The sequence below is a fragment of the Eubalaena glacialis genome, chromosome 5 (genome assembly GCF_028564815.1).
Source record: "Eubalaena glacialis isolate mEubGla1 chromosome 5, mEubGla1.1.hap2.+ XY, whole genome shotgun sequence".
Lineage (NCBI taxonomy): Eukaryota > Metazoa > Chordata > Mammalia > Artiodactyla > Balaenidae > Eubalaena > Eubalaena glacialis.
In genome coordinates this window covers 127,588,277-127,602,491 of record NC_083720.1, presented here as the reverse complement: position 1 = coordinate 127,602,491, position 14,215 = coordinate 127,588,277, and the positions used below count along the sequence as shown (strand labels likewise).

General features: G+C 36.3%; 1 pseudogene; it reads left to right on the top strand.

Annotated features, from left to right (window-relative positions):
- The first annotated feature begins 8,605 nt into the window (after window positions 1-8,605).
- On the top strand, window positions 8,606-9,052 carry LOC133092384 (eukaryotic translation initiation factor 4E transporter-like; annotated as a pseudogene).
- Window positions 9,053-14,215: the final 5,163 nt, after the last annotated feature.

Sequence of the window (14,215 nt, the reverse complement as noted above, 5' to 3'; positions counted from 1 at the left end):
AAGCTTTATCTTATGAGTAAAAACCATAAAGTGAGTTAGAAAATATTTATAAGAATAATGTAAAAGCTATATATTCAAGTGTTTGGTATACAACCAAAGCAATACTTAGAGTGGAATATAAAACCTTAACATTTTTATTATAAAAGAAGAAAGTTTGAAATTAATTAGGTAAGCATCTTACCTAAGGAGTTTAAAATTAATAGAATAAAAAGAAGAAAAGAAATAATATATATAAAATCTGATACTAATGAAGGAGAAAATAAATATCTGAATGGTCTATAGCCTTTAAAGAACTTAAATCACCAGTTAAAAAAGCTTCTCCCATAGCAAATTCAAGGATGAGCTTGGTTTTTTTTTTCAATTTTTTAAAAAAAATTTATTTATTTATTTATTTATGGCTGTGTTGGGTCTTCGTTTCTGTGCCAGGGCTTTCTCTAGTTGTGGCAAGCGGGGACCACTCTTCATCGCGGTGCACAGGCCTCTCACTATCGCGGCCTCTCTTGTTGCGGAGCACAAGCTCCAGACGCGCAGGCTCAGTAGTTGTGGCTCACGGGCCTAGTTGCTCCACGGCATGTGGGATCTTCCCAGACCGGGGCTTGAACCCGTGTCCCCTGCATTGGCAGGCAGATTCTCAACCACTGCGCCACCAGGGAAGCCCCGTGAAGGCCACTTTAACTTGGTGAAATACTGGCATTCTTATGTTCACTATTTTAGTCCTCTGGATAATAGAGTTATAACATTCAACCACCTCATAAAGATGTTGACAAAGTAAATTAACTTATTTCATCTTAGAAATACATATTAAAATATCAGTTCTTAAAATTATTTGTTATAAGAAAATCAATCTCTTCTGTTGCAAACAGACAAAAAGATAGATTTTCCTGCATCTCTTGACAGTGATTTTGGGGTTTTCATGAATTTTGAAAGTTATGAATAAAGAAAAGGGTGTAATCCCAGCAGTGAGTAGGAAGTTTATGATGACATATGGATGGATGTCAGCAAGAATCAAGAACATTCATGCAGAGATAAGGGAAGGCATCGTGTGGGAGGAACTCACTCAGCTGTCTCAGGGTGCTGTGGATAGACCATCTTGAGTATCACCAAAGTTCTGGATTCTGCTATATATTTTTCATATACTAACCATGATAAAAAGCCCCTTGGGGACTTTAATTTTTAAGTGTCTTTCATTCTGATAAATTAAAACTCCTCCCTTCAAGTAGAAGAGTTTTTGTACTACTATGAATGATAATAAAAGCAACAGCAGCAAAAATAACAATAAAAATGATATCAGCTTAATACATTGCCCTCCTGTGCCAGACCCTAGTCATCTCATTGAGTGTCTCAGCAAACTTGTGAAGAAGATATTATCCTTATCTTAACGTATGTGGAAATGGGGGCACAGGAAGTTAAGAAATCTCACCACAGTCACATAGGTTGGAAAGGATAGGACTAGGATTCAAACACAGATTTACCGCTTTTCAAAGCTGAATTTTTAATCCCTGTACAATGCCATAAACAACTGGTTTATAGTTTCCATTTCTTCATAAAACAATAATCTTAAAGTGCTTTTTATAGTTAGCATTCAGGATTGTCTATCAGCAATAAGAATAACGGACATAAAACTCATGGATTCTATTGGCTTCAGTTGCTACTCACTGTTTATCCTTTTGGAAATGTTCCAAGAAAATACACCAAGAAAGCCAAGTTGCACAGAAATAACAATAGAATATTGGTTAAATATGATTACAAAGCACTTCTCTTTTATGATAAACAAGTCACATTTTTTAAGATGGTACAAATTATAAACGTTTTTGAAAAGAAATTACTTGTTTTTAGTGTTTCCTGAAATATACTTAAGTTTCAAAAATTCTGATACAAACCCCTGAATCTTTAATTAGAAGACAGAAGATATGCTGACATGACATATACAGGTTAAATTATGAATTATCTTTTAATTCTTCCTTGTTTTCCTCTTAGCCCCCAAAACATCCTTTTTTACATACTTTCATTTTAGACTTTAATTTCTAAAATGCTTGGCTGAGACTTTTCTTGATGTACAGAAAAGCAGGTTTATAATGGCAAGATCCTCAGTTTAGAGTCTCAAATATGTCAAGTACATAAAAGCATATGCAAGGTGAGTGAGAAATTTTCATAAATAATTATGGTGTCTTATTATCAGTCTCAGAAATCCTTCTTAGTCGTAAGAACACTTAAGATACGAAAGAACCAAATTAGTTAATGCACGCTTCACTTATTTAACTCACAAAGACATATGAACAAAGATTATGAACATTGATTCATTCTTAATTGAAAATTTAAACCTAACAGAGAATAGCTTGCTTGATATCTTTTAATTTTACTTTTTAATATTAAGCAAGATCATTATCACCATAACTATGTGTACAGAATAACACCCCACCCACCTTTAAAGAACTACTTTTCAAAATATTCAGATTTTTTGGCCTATGTCAGTTTTTCTGCTAATATCTCAGAAGAGATGTTCCTTTACGTAGTTATTTTCTCTTAAAACGCTTTAAAAATGATCTCAATGAGTTTTAACAAGTTTATTTTCGTTTGTTGAACCACCTAGTCAACCTACCTCAGAATGCAAGTGAAGTAAAAAGTGAAATAAATTTGAATAGCAGCATGTAAGGCTACCCTTAAAGTAACAGTCTTTAAGGTAAAAAGTACATGTTCAAGCTATGTTTTTATTGTTCATGGAGGCCAACAAATCTTATTAGGTGAAAAGAGTCAAGGCAACAACCCATGCTATGTTATATGCTAATCCATATCCATAGAAAAACTTAGTTACTGGCTAAAAGTGAGGATTGACTATACCAGCTTCAAAAATGACATGTTTTATTGACGATTTTGCCCCAAAATTCTAGGCAAATCATATGCATTTTTTGACCATAATAATTCATGAATGTAAACATGGATGTAAAGCAGTGGTTCTCACCTGGGGTCAATTTAACCCCGCAGGAGTCATTTTGTTGTCATGACTTGGAGACTTCTGTTGGTATCTACTGGGTAGAGGCCAAGGATGCTGCTAAACATCCTCCAGCGCACAGCTCCACACAAAACAGAATTATCCAGTCCAAAATGTCAGTGGTGCCACTGTCACAGTTACTGTGATAGAGTATGAAAAGCATCAGTAAGCAGGGATCTGGAGTTCAAAATTCAGTTAGTGTATTTTGGGAGGATTAGAGTATAAGAAGGTATGTAAGAGTAAGGAGGAAGAACAATAAAGCATTGAATATGCAAACATCATAATCAGAAACTGAATGCAGTGAAAAACTAAACTGAGCCAAGTTATCTGAATAATAGTTATCCAGTTACATAAAAACTAGAGAAAAGAAGGAAAGCATTAATTATACACAGGTATTGCAACTTGAAGGTGATGGGATAATTCAGGGGGAAAAGGAAAATCTTTTTGATAAAAGTGATTTATTAAAAAGTGGTTTAATAAAAACTAGATATCTGTATGAATAAAACTGAATGTAAATACTGACTTCACAGCACACTCGAAAATTAACTTGAAGTAGATCAGACTTAAATGGCAACCTAAAACTATAAAAATTCTGGAGGAAAACCTAGGAGAACATCTTTGTAACTTTGGTATGTGTAGAAGTCTCTTAAATAAAATACAGAAAACAGGAAGCAAAACAGATTTTTTGTTGTTGTTAAATTCAAGTGCATCAAAAGTAGGAATTTTGCTCTTTGAAAGACATCATTAAAGAAACAAAAGATAAACCACAAGTTGGGAGAAAATACTGACAAAATTTATATCACTGTGTAAACCTTTAAAACAAAAAGGTCAGCGTTTAGTCAGCAAAATTGAGTTTATGTGGGAATAGCAGAGGAATTGCAATTTGGAACACGCATAATAAGGTGAACCACAAGAAAGTCCAGAGAACAAAGGAGAGGAGCATTCTTTGATAGAGGAAGGGAGAAAGTTGAGAGGGGCTGGTTTGAATGAAAGTTTATTGAAGGAGATTGAGAGTTGCAGGTTGTGGGGTTGTGGTGGCTTCTCATTGGCTACTTTGTAGCGATTTATCATTGGCTGAGCTGTTGCTGGCCCGGAAGAAAATCTTCCTTCTTTTTGCTGGGTTATGTAAATTAAGCTGTGGCAGGCAGTACAGGTGTGAGGGCTCCCTCTTCACTTTAAATGAGGTTTTCCTTTATTTATTTTCACATTTCCCCTTTTAATTAATATCTTTCCATGAAAACACTGCTAATCAAGAATTGGGTTTTTCATATTTAGTGGTTTGGTCCCTCGGTGTTAGGAAGGACCTTTTCTGGTTGTCATGGCCCACATTAGAGGAAAAGTGTATAGACTGGAACTGTTGAAGGCACATCTGGGTAACAAGGAAAGGTAGGAAGGAGAACTCTCAGCCATTTCCCATTTAAAGTCTGTATCTTATGAAGGTCATAAGCATTGGAGATCATCTCAAAGCGTTGAGCTAGCATCCCCTTATTGGGTACATCATTTCCATAAGGGTTTGGCAGGCAATAGGTACAAAGCTTAAAAAATAATTACACAAAACAGGATTAAAAGTAATATGACAAATCCAGTTTGTATGATGGTTCTAAACCAGGATCCTAGACTTGAAGGTAGCCAACTGAACAAATCGAAGGACCGTGGATAATCAGGTGAAATTTGTTATAACCAGTGTGCTTGTTCTCTGATCTTGTGTAATTGAATTTCTACTTCTCCAGAGGCATTTATCCATGTACAACAGGTGATATTTACTATTGAATAAATGCCTCCTTGTTCAGCAGGTAAGTAATCAAGGGCTCTGTAGTTGTCCAAAACTACTTTAGCCAATGAGTCAAGTGATTGTTTTTGGGCTGCTGTTGCTTTGGCTGTGGCATTGACCAGCTCTCCTAATATTAGGGAAAGATTTCTGATCACATGTTCATTGGCACTTGATCTGACACAAGGGAGAAAGACTCTCCCTATGGAGGCAAGCCCAGAGTCATGCATGTCTCTGGGTTGTTCTTGTCTGAATCTATGCCTCAGGACTGGAAAGGTAACAGTCATGGAGGCCAGTATAATTTTAAGGGTCTGTAGGTCACACAGGCAGTTTTATTCTGGTTACTCTTACCTTGTGTCCCTTTCTTTCATAAAGCCTGGAGACAAAATTTCTCAAGTTTGGGTGTTAATCAGAGACAGGGAAATGGACCAGGGAGTCTCTAGCATCATGGACAGATCAGTTTTTGATGACAATTCGAGCAGCCTGAAAGATTTACCCTCCCTCCCCTTAGCAATGGCCTGAGAGATACAGATGATGACATCTTTCCAGGTCAATGCCAGAGTAAAGGAAAGAAAGGGAAGAAAAAAGTGTTTTATGTTTAGCCAAAGTATGAAGTCTTGATCTAGCATTTTGAGAGGAAGTAGTCTACCTCAATATCAGCTACTTCTCTTCCTACTCAACTTTATTTGGAGGTCTCCGGCGTTTGTACACGAGGTCAGATGGAACCTTTTTCAGCTGTAAGATGTGTCTCTAAGGTTCAAGTCCCTGAAGTTTGGTTGCTATCTGAGTAGTGAGGAGGACCTAATACGGTCCCTTCCAAGGATATTCAAGAGCAATCTTTGTTCTTAGTGATTGAAGTGTTAGTTTGGAGATTTGTAACCAGATATTTGAGGGAACTAGAAGAATTCAGGGTCTAGTACAGTTTACAGGTAGATAACAAAACCTCAAGGACGATTAACAGGATTAGAATCTAATATAGACAAAGGTGTGAAAATAATTTTTCTCTCCAAAATTGCCCCCATTTTTATCAAAGATAGTGACAGTAAAACTAATTTATTTTCATTGAACTTGGCCTGTTTATTTACTTAAGTGCACCAATAATAGTGATGGGCCATATAAGCTCTTTTTATGACTGCTTTGTTAGAACTTTTTATAAGGAATCTCAGATTGAGCTCTTAACAACCTCTCAAGACCAGGAAGCCAAGTCCAAGTCCAAGTCTAAGTAGTTCCTTAAAGCTATCTGGTTATATCTGAGTCTATGCATGCCTCTCTCATATGTGATATTCCAGTCAAAGTGTTGGTAATATAGCCAGTATTTCTAATTGCCTTGTTACAAGGAGAATAGATTCTTATGGAATTCATGTAAATAACTATATTGTTGTGAAAAGAATGCTCCAAATTTCCAAATTTTGAAGGGATCAGGAAGAGAAAAAAAACAACAAATGTTTTGTCTTTGTCTACATAATGTCTACATAAGTCATAGATAGCTTAAGAGAAAAGTTTTCCTTAAATCTGAAAAAAAAACCTTTAAGAAGCCAGCATTCTTTCAAACAAAAAAATGATAAAAAATTATAATCCTCCTCCTCAGTTCATTTAGTCCCATGTAATTAATACTTGTTCTGTTGAATTCAGTTTTTCCATTAGTTCTGGAAATTCTTACTCAGTTCAGTTGTATGATCTGAAAATTTACAGAATCCTATACTTGTCAAAAGTCCTGTCCTTAAATTTCCTTGACATTAAAGTACTTTTGCGGGAATGCTTTTGTAAAAGAGCCAGAATAAAACAATACCTGTCTGAAAATGACAAAAGACTAAAAATGGCAAAGGTTAAAGATCTGATGAGAGTTCATTATATGGCAATTGGCAAGGAAATTTGGTTATTTCTGTGACATGCATTTAAGATAGTAACTAAAATTATGACTAATAATGTCACACCAGGACATATCAGAATTTTAGGAATTTTATACAATTTCTAGAACACATATTAACATTTACCCATTCACCCATGCTTTCTCACAGAAAAATTTCTCGCCATGACACAAAACCTGTACTAATAGAATCAAACATCTTCAGTTTCTTTCAGCTTTTTAAAAGCTCGCCAAAGTGGATAAACTTATGTTCAGTATTTAATGTTTCAGTGTTTTACCTTATTTGGAAATCATTCAGATATTCAGTGAATTTAGCTCGTGATTTAACTGAACTTAACAAAACTTTAAAAAATGTATTATTATTATTTTTATTGAGCTAACCTTGGTTTATAACATTATATAAGCTTCATGTTTACAACATTGTATTTATTTCTACTTCTGTGTACTCTGTAGTGTGCACGTCACCAAAAATTTAGTTTCCATTTGTCACTATTCAGCTCACCTATTTACCCCCCCCAACCCCATCCGGTATTCACTACTCTATTCTCTATATCTACGTGTTTGTCGCCGTTTGGTTTGGTTTGTTAATTTATTTTGTTTGTTTCTTTGCTTTTTATACTCCACATGAGTGAAAGCCAACAGTATTTGTTTTTCTCCAACTGACTTATTTCTCTTAGCATAATACCATCAAGGTCCATCTATTTTGTTGCAAATGGCAAGATTTCACCCTTTTTATGGCTGAGTAGTATTCCACTGTATATATACCACATCCTCTTTATCCCTCTTCAGGGCTTCCTGATTTCATTTTAAATGAAATTTTCTTTTCTTCATTTTCACAAGACAAAAACTTATATTCATAATATATGAAAAAGCCCTTTAATTACAGGAAGACAAAAAACCTAATTAAAATACTGACAAAATATTTGAACAGACATGTAATCAAAGTAGAATAACTAATAAGTACATGAAAGGATGTTTAGCATCTGTAGCCGTTTGAAGAATTCAACTTAAAACTATAATGAAATAACATTACACATCCGTTAGAATGGCTAAAATGAAAAAGGGTGACAATACCAACTGTTAGCAGGATATGGAACATTTGGAATTCTCATACGCTGCTAGTAAAATGTAAAATGTTATAACCACTTTGGAAAACGAGTTAACATTTTCTTAAAAAGTTAAACACATATCTAATGTACAAACCAAGAGAAATAAAAAGTATATGTCTCTGCAATGATTCGTATTTGAATATTCATAGCAGCTTTATTTGTAATAGCCCCATGCTAGAAACAATTCAAATGTCCATAGACAAAAGAATGGATAACAAGATATAAGATAGCTAAATAATGTAATACCACTTAATTAAAAGGAAAAAAACCTCTTAATATGTGCAACAAAAATGATGTATCTGAAAATAATTATGCTTAGTGAAGGAAGCTAGACAAAAGCAGTGTATACTCTATGATTCAATTTGTATTAAATTCTAGAAAATACAAGTAAACCATATGGACCTAAATAAGTCAGTGGTTGTCTGGTGATACAAGTAGAGGGAAGGATGATTTGAAAACAGGTATGACGAAATTTTTGCAGCAATGGAAATGTTTGAAGTAATGATTGTGGGTGAAATTTCATGAGTATGTATGTGTGTATATATATATATATATTTATATATATACACACATACATACATTATCCTGCACAGATTTCAAGTATATAATTTGATATCTATCTATCTATCTCTATATATCTACTTGTATCACCAGGCAACCACTGACTTATATATATATCAAATTATATACTTAAAATCTGTGCAGGATAATGTATATACATTCTCTCTCAGTAAAGTAGTAAAATCTAAAAATATGTGTTTTATGGAGTAACTATTGACTAATGTGGTAGAAGAGGTGGTGAATAAATGCCCCCAATTCAAACCATAGGACAGAAAATTCTGAAGCACTTCTACATAGTGAGAATTTTGAGGATGCTGGCCCAGGGAGTACATCCACAGCATCTTCCAAGTTTGCTCCAAGCTGGTGTGCTTCCTCCTGGGATGGACCTGAATCATTTACAGGGAATATCTGGCCCAATCCTGGGTCAACCCTTTTACCCGCCACTAGTCACCCTCTCCTAAACCCTCGTCCTGGGACGCCTCTGCATCTGGCAATGAGGCAACAGCAGCTACGGCGCTCACTTCTTCATCCTCCAGGCTCTGGTCCCCAGGCGGCTGCTGTCAGCGTTGAGACGCCGACTCAGAATGTGCCCGGTCAGGCCTGCCTCAGGTGCACTCCCAGCTAGAGCACCGCCCCAGCCAGAGGAGCAGCTCCCCCCGGGCCTTGCCAAGCGGTGTGGCTCAGATGTGCGACAGCAGCCCCTGCCCTCCACGCCCGCCAAAGTCATCAGTGTAGATGAACTGGAGTACCGACAGTGAGCAGGGCAGCAGGCTTGCCTAAGCCTGGACCTTATGGTGGCACCCTGGTCAGGACGCTGCTTCCTCATCTCATGTTGGTTTGTGGGCTTTTACTTTGTAGCACTCTGTGCGAAGCTGTTTAAGGGCACCCAGGCACCTGGTGTTGTCTGCATTATGATGGAAGGAACTTATTAACCAATCCAGTGGAGCCTACATGGTCTGAATACAGGATGCAGTGTTGTCAGTCCTGAATACAGGGAACAGTCTTTTTTTGTAAGACATGTGAATGAAGTGTTGGTGTCTTCACCAAGAGGTGGCACCTTAAGGGTTCTGAGGAAATAAATGTATAGACCCTTATGTACAGACCTGTGTATAAACAACTTTTGTACATACATATAGGATAGCGTTTCTGAACTTACACAGCTGTACATAAAAGTAGCTGATATTAGTTAAGCCTGTGTCAACAGTTTTGATTTTTTTTCACTTGTACATTTGGGACTTTTTCTTTTGGTTGATTAAAGTTGCATATGCTAAGTGTGTGAATGAAAAAAAAAAAAAGTTGCCCAAAGCATTGGTCAGCTTGATAACATACCCCAATATTGGTTTCCTTCTTTCTCTGTTACATTATTTCCCATCCTCTGCTCTTGTTCCCTGGAATCACTTCTGGAAATAAACTACTATATGTAAGCCTTTTTCTCATAGGCTGCTTTCTGCTGGCTACTCAAGGTAGGGTATATGTCTTTTCTTCAAAGACTCTCTGTACTATAAATACGGCTGATGATATAAATGGTGAAGGTCTGGTAATATCTTTCAATACAGAAGGTATTTTTGAGTGATGCCTTCAGGAAAGGAAGAACTGTCTTCTGTAGAGTTCTAAATATGTTCAATTGAATTATTCATCTGAAACTTCTCCAACTTTCAGTTGTTCCCCAACTTTACTTTGTGTAAATGTAGCATGTTAAGAGATATATTTCCAGCCCATATGAGTGAAAGGAGTCACTTGAGCTCCTGTGTTAAATGAGAATTTGCAAACTTGCAACCTACTTTAGTGCTAAGTGAAACAGATGTGTTTTGTGCATTTCATTTAAGGATATTAGTTTGCACATTTATTTCCCCAAGGTCAAAACAAATGGGTACTGTGTATCTTTTCATCCAAATAGGAAAATGTTCCCCAGGAAAGCTTTGGTTTGGTTTGTTATTAAGGCATCATTTTAAATTGATAATGGGTACTTCTCATCTACAACTTGAGACTAGCTTTAGATCTGGAGAATGGAGTCATTTGTGTGCTGGAACCTGCTTGTACCAGTTCCCGAGAGCTAAATATGCCCATCTCTTCTCAACTTTGTGTTCAGTGTCATCACATAGACAGCTTGAAGTTGACAACGGTGGGAATATTTACCCCACGGAAATTGGCAAATGCTGTAAATCAGGGCTTCCTTCATCCCCTTGCCTACTCAGTTTATCAGGCCATCACTGATAAAATCAGCTAAAAGGCACATGGTACACTGTGACAATCACCCTCAAGTTATTTCCTCCAACTTGCTTCTCACTAAGCTACCTATACAACATAACCATAATTTTGAGAGAAAAGGGAATGAAGACCTCCTTTAAACCGTTCTTACTTTGCAGATGAGAGAATGGATGTCTAGAGAGGTTAGTTGATTTACTCAGCATCACACAATTGGTTTCAGGGTTGGGGCTAGAATCAGCCTCTTGACTCTAGCTACTTGGTAGGAAAATGATTTTCTAATTATTCAGATTTGAAAGGTGCTCCTACAGTTGTGTGGACTCAACTTGACCGTAGGATCCCAACCAAAGCCTTAAACATATTTGGGTCCAAAACCTGTATTCAACCTATTCATTGTGGAAAATCCTAAACAAGCCTGTTGAGATTTTTTGGTTGTTTGTTTCATTGGCAATTTTAAGCCTTTTGAGAGCAGAAGAGTTCCAAGTTAACTTTTTTTTTTTTTTAATTGCATGATTACCTTTATCAGTGTTCTTTATTTCTTTTTTTTTAAATTTTTATTTATTTATTTTTGGCTGTGTTGGGTCTTCGTTTCTGTGTGAGGGCTTTCTCTAGTTGCGGCAAGCGAGGGCTACTCTTCATCACGGTGCGCGGGCCTCTCACTATCGCGGCCTCTCTTGTTGCGGAGCACAGGCTCCAGACGGGCAGGCTCAGTAGTTGTGGCTCACGGGCCTAGTTGCTCCGCAGCACGTGGGATCTTCCCAGACCAGGGCTCGAACCCATGTCCCCTGCATTGGCAGGCGGTTTCTCAACCACTGCACCACCAGGGAAGCCCCCAAGTTAACTTTTTATAATCACTTATATACATATACAGACTCGGATGAAAATTGACGTGCTACTCCATATATGTCTCTTGGATTTAGGTGTTTTTAAACTCGTGTGATTTATTGGATCTAATGATAAAAGAGAGCTATGAAGTTGATCTGATCGTTGACCATCTTAATGCTTAAACAAATGATTTAAAAGATATAATATAAAATATCTAAGACCAGAAAGACACATTTGTAAATATATATAAAAATAAAGGCAAAATATAAACAAAATACTTTCAGAATCTTGGACTCAGTGCTAAAAGAATTTTGAGAATGCCTTTAGTACAACTTAATTAGTGATTTGCAAATTGGTAATTATTGAATTTAATTGAATGTCAGGATATTCTTTAACTTAATGTAGCAACTTTGTTAGCACATTTCAGTGTTTCTAAGTGTTTTACAGACTGTGGGGACCGCTTTCAGTGTGGAATGAGAATGTTAATTCTCATAACAGGTATATGGAAAGCATCGCATTAGTTGAGGGAAGGTTTCCTGAAAGGAGTAGTTTGTTCCTCCTCCTTATCTGTGGATGGGTTTGGGAAGTCTGTGTTTCCTACCCTTCCATGGTAAAGTTTTGAGATGCAAATACTTCTAGGTATGTTTTGGGAAGAATATTCACACTGTTCACTGGCTTTACAAAGAATTCTATGAATCCTCTGAAGATAAAGGTAAGGGAAAAGTTAATTCATTTTTATGTGGCATCTACTATGTGCAACACTGTACCATGCATTTAAATACCTGGTTGCATTTATTTAGTCTTCACAGTTTGAAGGAATAATGTTACCTGGCTCTGATCTGTCTGACTTACCTTCCTGATCTGCTCCAGCAAGTTCTTAACCTCTTAACCCTCAGAGTCATTGCTAGTGGATTCTAGAGTTAATTGGGCAAATCTATGTATTAGATGGTAAATAGTTATTTTATTTATTTTACAAATCCTTATTGTTCAGTTTGCTTCCTTGGATTTATCATTGTTTACCCACAGTGTTCTATAGGATATTGCCATTATCTATCAGGAGCTCCCTTGGGCAAAAACATATATTCACCTAAATAAGTGAAGCATCTATCTGTATATGAAGGTAAAATATTATGCAAACTTTTTGTAACTGGCCTATGAAATGAACATGTAGAATTCTATATGAAAATGGCCAGTTTTCCCTTTGAGTGTTCAGATTTTGGATTTCTTTTTTTTAATGGGTGAAATATGTGGCTGTAGTTTTCCAACAGTCGTTTGAAGGCTTTTGTCTGGACACAAAAATCAGTAAAAACATTTATTGTAGTTTGACTTGAAGTTTTCATCAAGTGAGCTGATGAGAAAGCAGATGGTTACAACGAAGCAAGACAAGCCTTAGATTGCTACAGGCATGACTCACTATGAAATACAAGTGAGCAATATATGAAAGCAGCAAAGGATTGAAAGGATGGAATAATTTCATATTTCAACACAAAAGATTGCCTGGGATTTTTTCCTATTCAAAAGGGGAAATATGACCTTCTGTCCTGGCTTATAAACAAATCTATTCAACAATTTTTAGCATGCCTGCTCTTTCCTACATTGTTGAAAATGTACCCCACAGCCTCCAGAGAACCCAGCAAGCTTAAACCTGGCAAATACATTAATCCCTCCCTAGCCATTTGAGAAGAACCTGAGATCCCAAAGTTCTACTCTTGTTACTGAAGCAGTTTTCAAAACCCAACTGAAAGCAACTGAATTTTTTTACAAGAAAAATAGAAGGTGAACTGAGTGAGATATGGGCACAGAGGTGGATTTTCGTGCTCTTAATATGCCTGAGAAACTGTGAGGCAGAGAGTAGGAATATAAATACCCGTGGTGAATTGAGTTACATCTTTGAAAGTCAGGCCATTGAATTCTTTGTGGTGTTTAAGTCTCTTCATAATGAGTTTGGTCATTAGGGAAATATGCTATCCTAATTACCTTTATAATCTTATTGACCTTTACAGATTTATGGGTGCATCATCTTTATTCTGTAGAAATTCTCATGTGATATGACATAGGATAGTGTTTCAAGGCAAGGGCTTTGGAGCTGGAAGATCTAAATTCACATGTGGCTCTACTACTTGCTAGTTGTGACACCTTGGGAAAATTTGGTAACTTGTAATTTCCTTGTGTCCCAGTTTCTTCGTGGATAAGATTAGAATTGTAACAGCAATTGCCTTTTTAAGGTTATTTGCCAGGATCGCATGAATTAATGGATGTAAAGTTCCCAGCACAGGACCTTGCATCTAGGAAGCACTCTGCATGTTAGTTCTTGTTAGGAGGCTGTTCTGTTAGTTATAGGAAGAGGCCAGTACTGGGACAAGTCCTGGCATCCTGATTCTGCCAGATGCTGCCCAAGTTGTCAAGGCAATTAACCTCTCTCAATTTAGAATTTTCATCTGGCACAGTGAAGGGAGTGACTGGCTATAGCTTATATGACCAATAAGGAAGGGTTTAATGAATTGTAGGATAATAATCACTAACATTTATTGGTTACTGTTTTAAGTGATTCACATACATCAATTCATTTAATTCTTATAATAACCCTATGAGATAAGGACTATTTTTTCACTTCCCATTTTATAGATGAAGAAATTAAAATACAGAGAGATTAGGTAATTTAACACACAGCTAGTAAGTGGCAGATTTGGGATTAAGTGGGTTAAACAATTGTGTATATAATATTATCCCATTTTGGGGAAAAGCATTATATATATAAGCTGTATTATAAACTGTATTATATATACAAACTATTTTTAATATATAAACTGTATTATATATGTATATAATTATATATGTGTGTATATACACACACACACATACACACACATATGCATACACACATGCACACC